At 37.1% G+C, this 14,474-nt stretch overlaps 1 protein-coding gene across 1 annotated transcript in view; it reads left to right on the forward strand.

Moving 5' to 3' along the window:
* Positions 1–951: 951 nt before the first annotated feature.
* KIAA0825 (KIAA0825 ortholog) overlaps positions 952–14,474 on the forward strand; it is a 251,032-nt gene continuing 237,509 nt past the window's right edge. The window contains exons 1-2 of the mRNA XM_067315851.1: positions 952–999; positions 5,813–5,924. The gene's annotated coding sequence lies outside the window, so the exon portion shown is untranslated. The remainder of the gene's footprint in view (positions 1,000–5,812; positions 5,925–14,474) is intronic.

Here is a 14,474-nt window from a genome sequence, read left to right on the forward strand (position 1 = left end):
GGTAGGTACAGAGGGTAGGCAAAAGAAGTAGATGACTATGAAGAGAAAAAGAAAAGAAAAATACTAAAAAGTTAGGAAAAAAAGTATGGCATGAATTATAATAGGGAAGAAAATAAAGGTACAAGAAGAGCAAGAGTATTATCAAAATACCCTACAGTATGTTACAGCTCTGCCTATATATATTTTATCAATATATAACTAGAAGATTATAGAAAATTGTGAAATACAAGTAGCAGACATAGATTTGATACTTAAGGTAAACCATTTTTCTCAGATGAGATTTACAGAGTATTGTAGAGATTCCTTGTTACTATTTAGTTTCGCATTAAGTTGAGGGACAACCTGTGTCATCAGTAGATCTTGCAGATAACTATTATATTTCTTACACCTTCATTTTTCCTAAGAATTCCAAGTAACTGGCAATGGCAAGCTTATCTTGAGATATCAATGTTCCTTTAGCATCTCATAAAGATTGTAGTAGAAGCATTCAGGACTAAGCTGAACTTAATGTATTAATTGTTTTTTCTTTGTTTGTTTGTTTTTATCAGAGCTTATTGGCTATTAGGTTCACAAAGGAGGCAGTATTTGCCAAAAACAACTTCAAAATCCACTGTCATATTAATAGCAGAAAATAGGTCATTGTAATGTAATAACCTATTGCCGTAAGAAAAGGGTTTTCTGTTCAGCCAGGATTTGAGTGTTTGATAACCAGGCCAGTTTCATATGCCGAGCATCCACCATTTGTATTTTTCTCACTAAGTCATGTGAAGAATTCATTTGAATGAACAAGAAATTTCACTTAATGGCTGGCTGATTTGAATGGGTTGAAAAGATTGTTGTAGGATTCTACTTGTCTTTGTCATCCACAAGATTAAGACATATAAGTCATTCTCACATCCAGGGATACCACTCTGTGCTATGAGGAAATGTGCCTTCAAGGAAAAGGGGCAGCAACATCCCACTGTGTTCCCAGGAGTCCCAGGAGCTTTATGAGAATCGGTGAGGTCTTACAAATGTCTTCCTGAAATTAATACTGAGGGTTGCAGAAAAGGCAGGTAGACCTTTTGTAGAGGGGGTGCCTGCCAAGGGATGACTTGGTCTGTCCCTGACACACAGAAGCATAAAAGACATGTTTTTAGGCAATGACACAGATAAGGTCTCCTCCTCCCAATGAAGCAATGGAAGCAGTGTAGAAAGTTTTTGCTGATACAGGTTTCTCTCATCTGGAGTGCCAGCATTGCCAGAAGGGGAGTGAGGTTAGCAATATCCCTTGCAGCATTACTGATTATTAAAGATCATCAGTAGGTTAAGGGCAGGGCTGAAATCACTGGCTGTAGGCAGTACCCTCTTAGGAAATAATGGCAAGCACCATTAAGAATGTTACCCCTGATGCCCCTATTTATTTATCTCCCTTTCCTGCCTCCCCGCTCCCATAAATATTCTCAAAGATTTATTAGGCTGCTGTACTGCCTGATCAGAATGGAAAGTGCATTTCCCAGGTCCTACTTCCATAACGTTAAGGGGGAGCAGAGGCCCCTGGTACAAAATCTAAGAAATGACTTTGCAAGAAGAGTTGCTAGTAGCAACAGTCAATAGAATATGGAGCTTTTTAGTAACAAGACTGTTGTAAATGAAATGATTGTGAATTCAGTTCACTGAGGGATTCTAGGGACAGGTGGCCTTTGAGATGTGTCTCCTGGAGTGGAAATACCATTGTAGTCTGTGCAACTGCACCTAACTGTCCCCTTGTTTTAGTGGGGGAAGGCTGGGACAAATATGATGGTTCTGCTAACGGGATGGTGAAGGCAGTCTGGTAGGAGATGGAACTAAGAGAAAAGGAATGGCATGAGGAGTAATGGGGAGACTTTAATTGGGAAAAGTGGGTATGTAGCATATTGGACATACGTGATGCAACTCCAGTGAGGTGGGTGGTAGATGCTGATTGAAATGTGGTAAATTAATCTGTCGGTTTTTAGTTCTTTTAGAGTTGTTTGAAGAAACTGATTTGCTGCAATCCATGTAGGAATGAAATACGCTGAAGTGAATTGTATTTGGAGATGGTTCCATATTTAAGTTACCATTATGCCAAATTTTTCTAAGCAAAATGTCCACCTTTTAGGTTTTCAGGGTAAGTCTTACATTGGAACCAGCTTGTCTCTGCAAGTAGAGAAGAGCAGGAGAGGATTAAATCACTTGCTGTTTAATTTATGTAATCAGTACTATCCATTATCATCTATTCGTCCAACTTTTCTATTGAGTATGTGATTTTCTTTTTTTATGCTAGAGATTGTTGCCTTAGGAAAAGAGCTGTTAGAAATTTGGAAACTGGTGATGCTTCCTAATGGCTGGTGACCAGTGCAGGTAATTGATGCTTTGGTTCCCTGACAGGCAAATTAGAAGACATTTCATCTGCTAGAAAAAAAGATGAGTAAGGATCAGGAGTAATGTTGGGTGATTACAGATTGTTTCATAATATTTGACATTGTAAATACTTTTAAAAATTGTTTTCTTTTTCTTTCTTCATAGATCTTCTAATAGATTTATAATAAGAACAAATACAATAGTTGCTTGTGCCTAGTAGAACAGAGTTGGGCAGTAGAGGGGAGAGGAGACTCAGACCCCTCTATCAGGTGGGATAGATTTCAAAGAAAGTGGCTCACACTGGATAAGAAATTTCTGGATAGCTGTCAGCTGTACTACTTTATACATTTGTGAACTTAATAAGCACTTTTTTATGATTTACTGTTTTGTCTTTTTTTGTTAAGCAATGTCCAAGGTAAAGATTCATTTTCCTGAGGGAGACAGTTTTCTCTAGAATATTATCAGAGCTTATACTGAAATCAAATACAAATTTTTATGAAACCAAGATATATTCTTTAACCATCTGGCATATTAAGGAAAAGACAATATAGAATATTGTGTACATGTGTCTATATAAAAATATCCAGGATGGTATTATATCTTATATAGGATTTTTTTCTTGAGCAAGGCAAAATTCTTTGCTGGTCCAGCCAAATCATTAAAAAATATGTGTACAGAGTATAGGCATACTAAAACACGATTATGCATTCTATGCAAAAATTTCTATAACTGTTTTTTGAATATATAGCATTTGGTCACTTGTAAGGAATCAAAAGGAAAATTATGTTACAGAAAGAATCTTTGATTAAGAATCTTTGTTTTTTCCCCCGTGTTGCCTTATATACAATGTGATTTAGAACGTTGGTAAATATGTGATTAGTGGAACTTAACTGTATTGTGCTATATTTATTCCTCAAAAATGTTCTTTTTCACTTCTTTTATTGATTCAGTGAAGGTCCTGCACTGTGATTTGGTTTCTAAAGACTATAGTGATCTAGAACTGGAAGGACTTCATTCTTCCTGGGTTGAAGAGGAAAAAATTTTGTATTTGAACAGGCAATGATATTTGAAGATGGAGTTTGATTACTTTATGACAAGTTATATCTGTTTTTTTCTGTTGGAAGGCTGTTCAAGCACTTCACCACTCTGATGGCTAGGGCCATTCTTCAATTCGCAGTTTAAATTTATTTATGGGCAATTTTATACTTGTTAGCTCGTATACCAATTTTGGCTTTTAAAAAAGTCTGAGTAGTACAGTTAGCAATTTTTCTTTTTAAAACTAAGTATGTCAGCTAGCTGTCAGCTCTGTGATGTGCCTGATCTCCTCCTTTCTTGCAGAATTCAATTCAATTCTGAATCCAAGTCATCTGAATGGCAATGCAAAAAGCTGCCAGAATGGTTCTCTGTTCTACTTTGTAATTTCCTTTTCTCTTCGTTTTTAAATTTTATGTTTGATAAAGCTGAAACTCTTATACATTGTTACTTAATTTTGATCCTCATTAGTTAATATAGGTGAAATAATCAGTGTGAATGTTTCTGCTTACAATCTCAGTTTTAGCAAATACGCTACTTATTTAACTTGTCCAAACATGTTGAAGGTATTGAATTTTAAGGCAAAAACATTCACAGTCTGAAAAGGGAACACTGACAAGTTCAGTCAAAAGGGAAGAGAATAATAATTTATAAAAGGAACTGTAGATAATGATGCCAGCCAGTTGTTTTAAAGTGCATCTACCTCACCTTTAATGAATTAGATTTGTCAACAGCATATGTTTTATGCACTACTTCTAATGAAGTGGCATACCAGCACTACAGTGTACTTTGAGGTTTACTCCATCAAAGCTTTTTGCTGTCGTAAAGTAGACCTTTTTAAATAATAGATACTAAAAACTACATTTAAATAGCATTAAGGTTGTGACACAAACACCAAATGACAAACTTCAGGCAATTCAAAGTTAGGGCTGACAACTTGTCATTAACTTGCATTGTTGCTTTTTAAAAAAGAAGTATGATTTAAGGATTGAATGTCAGATTAACTTTAAATTTCTTGGCTTTTATGGGTTGGAGTTGCAACCTTCCTGTCATTTTTGATACAGCTTTTTGCATAGCCTCTGTTTTCAGAAAAGTAATAAAAGCAATGCAAAAAGTACAGGTTTTGTTCTTCATTTAAAACCAGATGTAAAAGTATTGGTCAAAGAATAGGGAATATCCCATTGTCAAACGTATACATAATCCTTCTAAACTTCCTTTCCTCTTGCCTTTGCTGGTTATTCTATAGAACTTTCAAGAAACAGTTAAGGAAACTTTAGTCCTGGGATATTATAGCTAAAATCCTGACAAGTGTTAATAGTTCCCAGTCCTTTTTCACAGAAAGAACCACATTTCTTAGTAAAGAGTACTGAATAAAACAAGAATTTAATACATGTCGAAAGCCTTGTAAATGGTTTTTTTTTTTTAATTGCTTAAAATTCTGTGAAACCAAAGCTGGTGAATAGGATACTTCCTATTGTTACATACATTTTCCTATTTTGTGGCTATTAAACGTAATGGAACTTTATTTTTATATTCTGGGACTTCAAAATGTGTGCATAAACACAGTACTTCAAATCTTGTGTAGAGATGATTTCTCAAGGTCTGTATTGTATAAGCCTAGTGTATACAGTCTATGATTTTCATCACGGTTTGGTCAATTTAATCTAGCATAAACTGGCACTGCTGCCAAGTAGGCAATCCTCTACCAGCCACTCACTGTGATCACCTCCCCACCTGTACCAGCATTGGTGTTTATACAGCTGCTGGATAAATGAGGATACATGGGCTTGCACGGAGTGAGTGCCTGGTGCAGAAGAATAATAGGATTCTTTTTTGCCAAGCTGGTTTTCAGCCACCTAATTTGGTTCATTACACTAGTATCCACAAACAATAGTGGATGCAATCGTCAATGTTTAGGTCTTATAATAAAATACTCACCTCAAGCTTCAATCTCTTTTGTTCTCTAAATTGCTTATTCTGTAAGTGTGTGACCTCAACATAGATTATTCTCAATTAAGCTTTTCTATAAAGTTTCAGAAACAGCTACTGAGCTGAATGGACCTTACCTAAGCATTTCTTATAGGTGCCATACACTATTTTGGCAGATTCTGTGACCTTCTAATTTCCCATCCCATCTTCTCTGCATTGCTTCTCTACCTTTGGAACAAAAAAATGAAATATTATGTAATCATCATGCTTTATGGAATTAGTATCAACTGAAATAAAGGCCCCTAAGATGGAATTTTTTTTTTTTAACATTTTGAACTTTGGCTATTATGTATCAGTTGGAATTAAGAAGCATCTTTTTATTGTATGAGCAATTTTATATAATACTTAAGCAATTGGGATTTTTATCTGTGAAATATTAATTCTTCAAATGCTGCTTATTGGTAATTTTACTACCTTCTTTTTTACATAGGGCCACTGAAAAACTGTTAACTGCGTGTGAACTAAGCATGGTCCCATAATACTGAAAATTTAAAACTGAAAAGAAGACAGTTTCAGTTACGCAGAGGACATACTGACTAAAGGTATGTATTTATGCAAGTTGGGTATCTTCCAAAATTGACTTGCTATAAACTATAAATGCTTATAAAGTTCTAATACGATGAGACCTGTGACGTTTATACGAAAATGCTGATGGGTTCTAGTCAAGAATATATGTGAATTTTAATTGCTTGAAGAAAATGTAGGTGAAATGTAGAAGAAACTGATGCTATATTTAAATTTAAGGTTTTCTTAAAGGTTTTAAGGAAGTTTTATTTAGAGTAACCATTTTATAAATTCATCCCTTTACACTAGATATAAAAAACGGCTAGATGCTTTAACTATGCAGAAATGGGTAGGTAAGAAATCTGGATGCATGTTAGTGTAATTTGGGAAGAAATCTGAACAATGTATCTGTTTGCAGAAAGGAATACATGGTAGAACTGTAGAACTGATTAAGACTACTGTTTTTGAAATGTATATTATAACTGTGTATTTCATTAGTTGCAGCAGTCCCTAATATTTTTCACATTTGGAGCAGAACACAGTCTATTTCATATTATACAGAAAACCAGATTAATTTCTCTTGACCTTATTAATAAAAGGTCTGCAAATGTGACCTATCTCTCAGTGTATGTGAAACTCTTTTCTCGACACAATCAATCTGTTTCCCTCTGCTCTTATTATTGTGTTGTCATTGGTGCATAGCAATACAAAAATCTCACTTGAATAAAAACTTGTAATTGTCCCAAGAAAAAGTGGTTTATGAAGCTATATCATCCAGTAGCACAAATTAAGAAGTGGATTATTTGAAATGTGAATAGTAGGGTCTACATTGTTTTTGATACTTACCATGCCATTTGACTGGGAACATGTGAGTTGTGTCAGGTAATGCAGATGTAGGTGGTGCTGAGGAATATAGCCCACTCAGTTCTTTCACTATAATAAATTTGTTCCTGGTGCACCCTGTGATAGAAGAAAAATTGAAAAGTGAACTTCAGTATATCATGATATTAAAAATCCAGTCATTCATTCCATGCCATCCTGTGGCATAAACTGCTAAAGTAATAGATTTTTGAATCTATTACTTGTGACAATCTTAAAGGTTCTGAATTGTGTTCAGTGCCAAAGATCAGCAATGAGCCAGGATATCATAATGTCACTTATTACCAGCTCCTCTAGAAAAAGAATGTTGTTTCGGGAAATGCTGCCTCCCTTTTCTATCCCTGAACTCTTTCCTCCTTACTCAGAATACATATCATTAACTACTTTTTTCACTGGAGGTTTTGTTTGGACTAATGACATCTTCCACACTGCTTTTGGTGGTATACCAGTGAAGGGAATCTTGGCTTGCAACCACCTTCTCTTGGTTGGCTCAGAACAAGCATAATTTATCTTGCAGATTAATAGAATATCAACTCTAAGGTAAGCCCACCATAGAATACTTAAAATAAAAATAGATTTAGTTACAACTTTTCCTTCTGAAGGGTATTCTGGCAAAGCTGTCACTATGCTTAGTTTTAGGCAGTTAAATTGCAAAAAATATAGATTGAACCTTAAAGATCTTGATTGCAATATAAGTTCCCAAGTTGAATCTTATATGGCTTATTAATTTTTTGCTTTACAAAAGTTGTAAAATGCTATAAGATTAATTTAAGGAAAAAGAAATTTGCTAACATGTTAATGTGACTCTAGAAAACGCTTTTTATTCCTTTTTTTCTTTAATCCGTGAATTTTTCCCCCTTTTCTTTCTAGAAACTTTAAATACAGTCCTCATTTAAGAAAAATAAAATTAGATTCCTAAGTTCCAGTTCAATATTGTTCTAAATTCATTATTGTTTCATGGTGATAGGCAAGTAGTATGCATTGTTTACACTGTATTTCCACTTCTTGGGTGACTGCACAGTTCATCTGAGGCTTGTAATTATGTAAAGAATAATACAGCACATGGTGTTCCTTTATAAGATATTTATGAACAGTAGCACTCTTAATCATGAAACCAAAGATTAAGTGCTTTCTGCAGTAGACAATTTCATATAATATCTTTATAGAAGCTGTTTAAGACAGTAGGGAGGAGAAACTCCTTTCTGCATCACAAAACAGCTGATTCTTTCTTCTTTGTACAGTAAATTATTGTCCTAGTCTGGTTCCAAAGAAAGGTTTATTTTCCTTTGCGAGAACATGTTTTGATATGATTCCCTCTCCCATCTTTTAACACAGCTGGCTCCATCAACTTTAGAAATAGTACTCTTGACACAACATCTTCCCAGAAGAGATGGTAGAACCCATTAGAGTGCCCCATTAATATTCTTGTACATACCCACACGGCATTGCCGTGGCGTACAGAGGCAGATGAACTTTAGCCTGAAGTACAGGTTGTGTGTCTTTCATGAGCTGCCAGCTGCATGAGTCTTCAGTTGCCCTGTGACCAGGAACTTCAAACTGGTGCTCTTTTTTCTTCTGGAATTGCATGTTGCAACTTGAATAACACTTTCTTCCCCAGAAGAATGGAGTGTGAGAGCAATCTGTCATTTAAAAGATCCTTGAGAAGAAGGAAATTCCTTCCATTATAGCTATTCCCACAAATCCATGGGCCCTGATGGGATGCACCCATGAGTGCTGAGGGAGCTGGCGGACATTATTTCTAAGCCACTCTCCATCATCTTTGAAAGGTCATGGAGAACCGGAGAGGTGCCTGAGGACTGGAAGAAAGCCAGTGTCACTGCAGTCTTCAAAAAGGGCAAGAAGGAGGACCCAGGGAACTACAGGCCAGTCAGCCTAACCTGCATCCCTGGAAAGGTGATGGAGCAGCTCATCCTGGAGGCCATCTCCAAGCATTTGGAGGACAAGAAAGTGATCAGGAGTAGTCAGCATGGCTTCACCAAGGGGAAATCATGCCTAACCAATCTGATAGCCTTCTCTGATGGAATGACTGGCTGGGTAGATGAGGGGAGAGCAGTGGATGTTGTCTACCTTGACTTCAGCAAGGCTTTTGACACTGTCTCCCATAACATCCTCATAGGGAAGCTCAGGAAGTGTGGGCTAGATGAGTGGACAGTGAGGTGGACTGAGAACTGGCTGAATGGCAGAGCTCAGAGAGCTGTGATCAGCGGTGCAGAGTCAAGTTGGAGGCCTGTAGCTAGCGGTGTCCCCCAGGGGTCAGTACTGGGTCCAGTCTTGTTCAACTTCTTCATCAATGACCTGGATGAAGGCACAGAGTGCACCCTCAGCAAGTTTGCTGACGATACCAAACTGGGAGGAGTGGCTGATACACCAGAGGGCTGTGCTGCCATTCAGAGAGACCTGGGCAGGCTGGAGAGGTGGGCAGAGAGGAACCTCATGAAGTTCAACAAAGGGAAGTGCAGGGTCCTGCACCTGGGGAGGAATAACCCCATGCACCAGTACAGGTTGGTGGTTGACCTGCTGGAAAGCAGCTCTGCGGAGAAGGACCTGGGAGTGCTGGTGGACACCAAGTTAAGCATGAGGCAGCAATGTGCCCTTGTGGCCCAGAAGGCCAATGGTATGCTGGGGTGCATCAGGAAGAGTGTTGCCAGCAGGTCGAGGGAGGTGATTCTCCCCCTCTACTCAGCCCTGGTGAGGCCCCATCTGGAGTACTGTGTCCAGTTCTGGGCTCCCCAGTACAAGAGGGATGTGGCACTACTGGAGCAAGTCCAGCAAAGGGCCACAAAGATGATGAGGGGACTGGAGCATCTCTCTTATGAGGAAAGGCTGAGAGAGCTGGGCCTGTTTAGCCTGGAGAAGAGAAGGCTGAGAGGAGATCTTATCAATGTGTACAAGTATCTGAAGGGAGGGTGTCGAGAGGATGGGACCAGACTCTTTTCAGTGGTGCCCAGCGACAGGACACGAGGCAACGGGCACAAACTGAAACACAGACACTTCCATCTGAACATGAGGAAAAACTTCTTCACTGTGAGGGTGACAGAGCACTGGAACAGGTTGCCCAGAGAGGTTGTGGAGTCTCCTTCTCTGGAGATATTCAAAACGCGCCTGGATGCGATCCTGTGCAACGTGCTCTAGGTGACGCTGCTTGAGCAGGGGGGTTGGACTAGATGATCTCCAGAGGTCCCTTCCAACCTCAACCATTCTGTGATTCTGTGATTTTCCTTTCTTTCTCCTTCAGTGGCAATGCAAAGATATTATGAATAAATATTCTTTTAAAATACTACTTTATTATGAATTGGTTGTTGTATCTGTAGCATCATAGAAGTGACTTGCACTTCTTGCAAAGCAATAAAGACATAACACCTAATAACATAAGTTGTAAAAATGAGACAAAACTCCTTGGAAAAGATTACGAACAGGACACAATAGGAAGATGAAGGCTTACTGTAAGCAACTAGTTGAAAAAAATTACTTAAATATGGCTTCTGAATTACATAAGAAGCTCCTGTCCTGGAAAAAAAACTGCCTTCCTAGATAATTGTAGAATTGCAAACCAAATACACACGAGGTTTAGTTTTGTACAACTACTTTGATTACTGTTGAAAAGGTGTGGTGTAAACACACTTCCATGTCAGTGAGTATATTTGTACTTTAAGATAGTATTTTATGGATGTTTTTTCCTATCTCTTACTGCCATTGTATTTGCTAATGGTTAGACAGTAAATAGTATGTACATTTTAGTGTAAAAATAAAATAATCCTACATAAGTAGAAAGAGCAATGAGAAAGAAGTGATGCAAGCTGGATAGGAAAAGGGATGTCCATAGATTGGCCTTCCAGGAAGATAAGTATGTTTGGGCCCAGATAAGGTTGAGTTAAGCAATAAACTCTGAGGCAAGGAGGATGCCCTCAGTGTTCTCAGATGCATTGCCTTTGTTATGGTATTGAAAAAACAGTAAAATATTTGCTGTTTGCAATGTGTCCAGAGACTGTGGCAGGAAACATTCGGAGAAAATGGCCTACTGAGAACACTTTTATATGATGTTGAACAACATGTGTGTTCCAGGAGTAAGATGTTGCAGTAACACATAACCGGGAGGCTGCTGCTGTTAGTGACAGGTCTGCCTGAATTTGTAGGTTGCCTGAAATGGTAATTGTCCTATTCATCCTTTTGGATTTTAACAGCCAAGCATGAAAACACCTTTGTCAGCATTGATGATTATTTTTGCTGAACATTCTGGTGATAGTTTGGATGGGAAGAGAGGAGAAAGTCTGAGCTGCCCAAAAACAGAGAAAGTATGGAAAGTGAGAGAAATGTTAAGGGAAAGTGAGAGAGGCAGATGTAGTAGCAGACCTCTTATAGGGAAGTATATATTTTTTGAATGAAATGGATGATTCAGTTAGATAATGGGCAAGTAATAAACATGAAAATTATAGTTTTTACAAGAGGTGTAATTTGAACTTTTTTAATGCAGAAATCTAGCTGACGTCAGTTATGAGTTCTCTGGATTCAGAGTGCTGGTTAACTGGAAGTCAAGACGGTCGAGAATAGAATTAAACACTTTGCTTAAAGAGATGTAAATCAATGTGCTTTTAATTATAACTGAGAATAGCATCTGTCTGTGTATTACGGTTAGCTTCTTTTTTAAGATGCTTTGATAATGATCTTCTGACCTCCTTTACCATTATGCAAACTTTTATTGGAGGACTATATGTAACGGGGATAGACTTCTACCAGACTCTTAAAATCCTATATTACCTTTTGGTTAGCCTGTTTTGCAATATGAGCATCTAAAGTTTAAGTGTTAGTAGTCCTTTTTCTCTTTTCAGGGGAAGTCTAGGGGTTTTATACATCAGTGTATATGGGATAAAAGATAATATAGGTCAAATCAGATGCAAACCTAATATAGTAGGATCAATATACTGACGAGTGTCAAAATTGTATGTCAGCTAGCCAATGCTGAAGGAGAAAAAAAACAGCTGGTAAGACTTCCCTTCTCTGGGAAGGGAAACAAAATAAGAAGGCAAGAAGGAAGATGTCCTACCATGAAAGGGGGTGTTCGTAGAGATCCAGCTGTTATCCCAAAATGTTGAAAACAAACAAACAAAAAGTCCTTAACTCAGGACTGTGTTCTGATTAGCAGAAAGCATAATTCTCTTGCTGTGGAACACTAGACACGACATAGGCATATACCTCTCTATTTCATACAGTGATTTTATGCATTTCTCAAAGATAGGCTTTTATTGTTTTGATGTATTCTTACTAGTTACCATAGAATCTTTTAAAGCACCTTTGATTAGTCTTAATAGGCCTATACATGGGGCAGGCTATTTGAAGTATTTAAACAAATATTTTACAACATGAGTCTTCTGGTGGGAATCATCCTGGTTATTCTGTTTTGCTTTTTTATAGCTAGTAACACTTCAAAACCCAATTTCAACTTTACATAATTAAAAATATGAAGAAGCAATAGACTTCCAGGTGATTAGAGAGAGTGCAATGTCTCTGCAAATAAAATATTTTATATAAAAATATATTATGCTTTGATTAATCCACATAAACTTCAAATAGAATGCTAATTATACAATACTGTGCCTCATCAGAGAAATCAATTACTTTTAAACTGATCTATGTAAAGTGGTGAGTTATGTTATCAAGCTTGCTTTGAAGACAAACCAACAGAGAGGAAAATGATTACAGATCACATGCTTTTGTGGAAGCTTATTTGCCTTGAGCATATTTCCTGTTGTCAAACGCTAACCTTTCTTAGACTGTCACCCGTATAGATGAAGCTACAAATTCTGTGTTCCCCTAAAGTTTGATTTATATTACATTTTAGTAGCAACCGTTTGGTCTATCTTAGAAATTTAAAATGCTTTGAAATAGACCTTATGAGGTCTACTTAATTGAAATTATTTTTATAATCTTTTGCTTAATTCAGTTTATTGTTGCCTTATAACATGCAATTGTCATCTTTTGCATACGGCTTTTTCTCTTTTAGCTGGGAGTGTTGGCTTCTTTAAACACAATTACAGTTGTTTTTCTGCTAATCCTGTGAGTCAGTCTACACTAAACAAGAAGCTTATATCAAACCCTTGGCAGCTTCAGTTAAAATTAAAAAGTATGCTTTACTGTAGAGATTGTCAGGAGTGGAAATAATATTTGTCCAGTTGGACAGCTTGCTTTTGTAGTTGCTAAATGAAAGTTGAGATTCTGTCTCTTCCTTGAAAGCTTCTGTGTCAAGAAGGTAATTTGGACTGTTTGTGGTTTGACAGGGATTATTAAAATCTGATGAAGTGAAGGGAAGGAAGAGTGAGAAAGCAAAATTGACACTGACACTATCTATTATTTGCAGCTTGGATCATGATGACTATGTTGATATGATAGATTCTAAATGTTAGATTCACTGTTGGGATATGTTAAGCAGTAAATACAGTAAAATGCAGCTATAGTGATGATTTTTCTGACTTAACATGAAGCCATCCAGCATTTATTTTCATTGGAGAACCTGAGGGGGGGAGTGTGGCAGAGGATGAGAGACTAGAGGGGCAAATGGAGAAAAGAAGGAAGTGGTTTCGGAGAGAATTTAATTTTTTCCTTTGTGGTTTGATTTAACCAACACCACATTATCCTTCTTTTGAGTTCATACACTTGCAAGTATACTTCAGAGGGAATAAAACTGAGGATTGGGAATTGCTGGAACAGGTCATAAGGTTTCTTTTTCCAATGACTTGAATTTTGGTACGAAATTTTTAGCATTAATAGCTTTGCATAAAGGGAGCTCAAATCTTGAAATTGTCTGTTGCACATCAATTTTTCATGACTTCCATGTTGCATGTTATTTTTAAATAGTGATCTTTTCTGCCACTTTAAGATAAATAATTCAAAAACTTAAATCATTGCAATATTCATATAGCTGAATTTTTAATTGCTGAAGATACATTAGCTGCATACTGTATGCATCTTTTGGTATCTAGTGAATATACAGTGTATTATTTAATCTTAATCCTTTGTTTTATCTCTTTGGTTATATAGTAAACTTTCAATCTTTGAACAATAGGCAAATCAGTGCAAAAGATAAGACATCTCATTAGTCAAGTTTGAAAGTTTACTCTTTTTTCAATGTAGTTTCCTTTTCTGTTTTTGAGTACAAGAACTTTGTGAAGAATTCAATTTTGGGGCAATATTCTGGGTAGAGTCTTACCGATTTTATAGATTAGAGAACTGAAAGGAGGAAAAGAGGTGATGCATGAAAACCTTTGCTATTATTTAGAATAGCCATAACTTCAAGTATCTTTCAAAGAACATAGTGTCTGAAAATGTAATATTTGAACAGTTAATGCTTGCCAGTATAGCAAGGTCCATCTCTCATCTTCATCTGCCTTTGCAGTATAGTTATTAGCATCCAGACTGACTCATCTCCCAGAACAAGTGGTGAGCAGAATGAGCGTGGGAAATGAGATTACATAGAATTGTTTGCATACTTGTGAAATAAGGATATGAGGGTGCTGTTGAGGGAACCCTGGTAAAGGAGGTAGAAGTGAGGAGAACGCAGAACTCTTGTGAGAGGAGGGTGCAAGACCCTAATATTGGTTGGAAGGGGGAGTGTGGGTCACAAACAACCACTAGTGTAATGGAGAAGGTAGACAGTGGTAGAAATGAAATGTATAGTTCTATAGTTGCAGAAGCCT

This window comes from Apteryx mantelli, chromosome Z (genome assembly GCF_036417845.1).
Source record: "Apteryx mantelli isolate bAptMan1 chromosome Z, bAptMan1.hap1, whole genome shotgun sequence".
NCBI lineage: Eukaryota > Metazoa > Chordata > Aves > Apterygiformes > Apterygidae > Apteryx > Apteryx mantelli.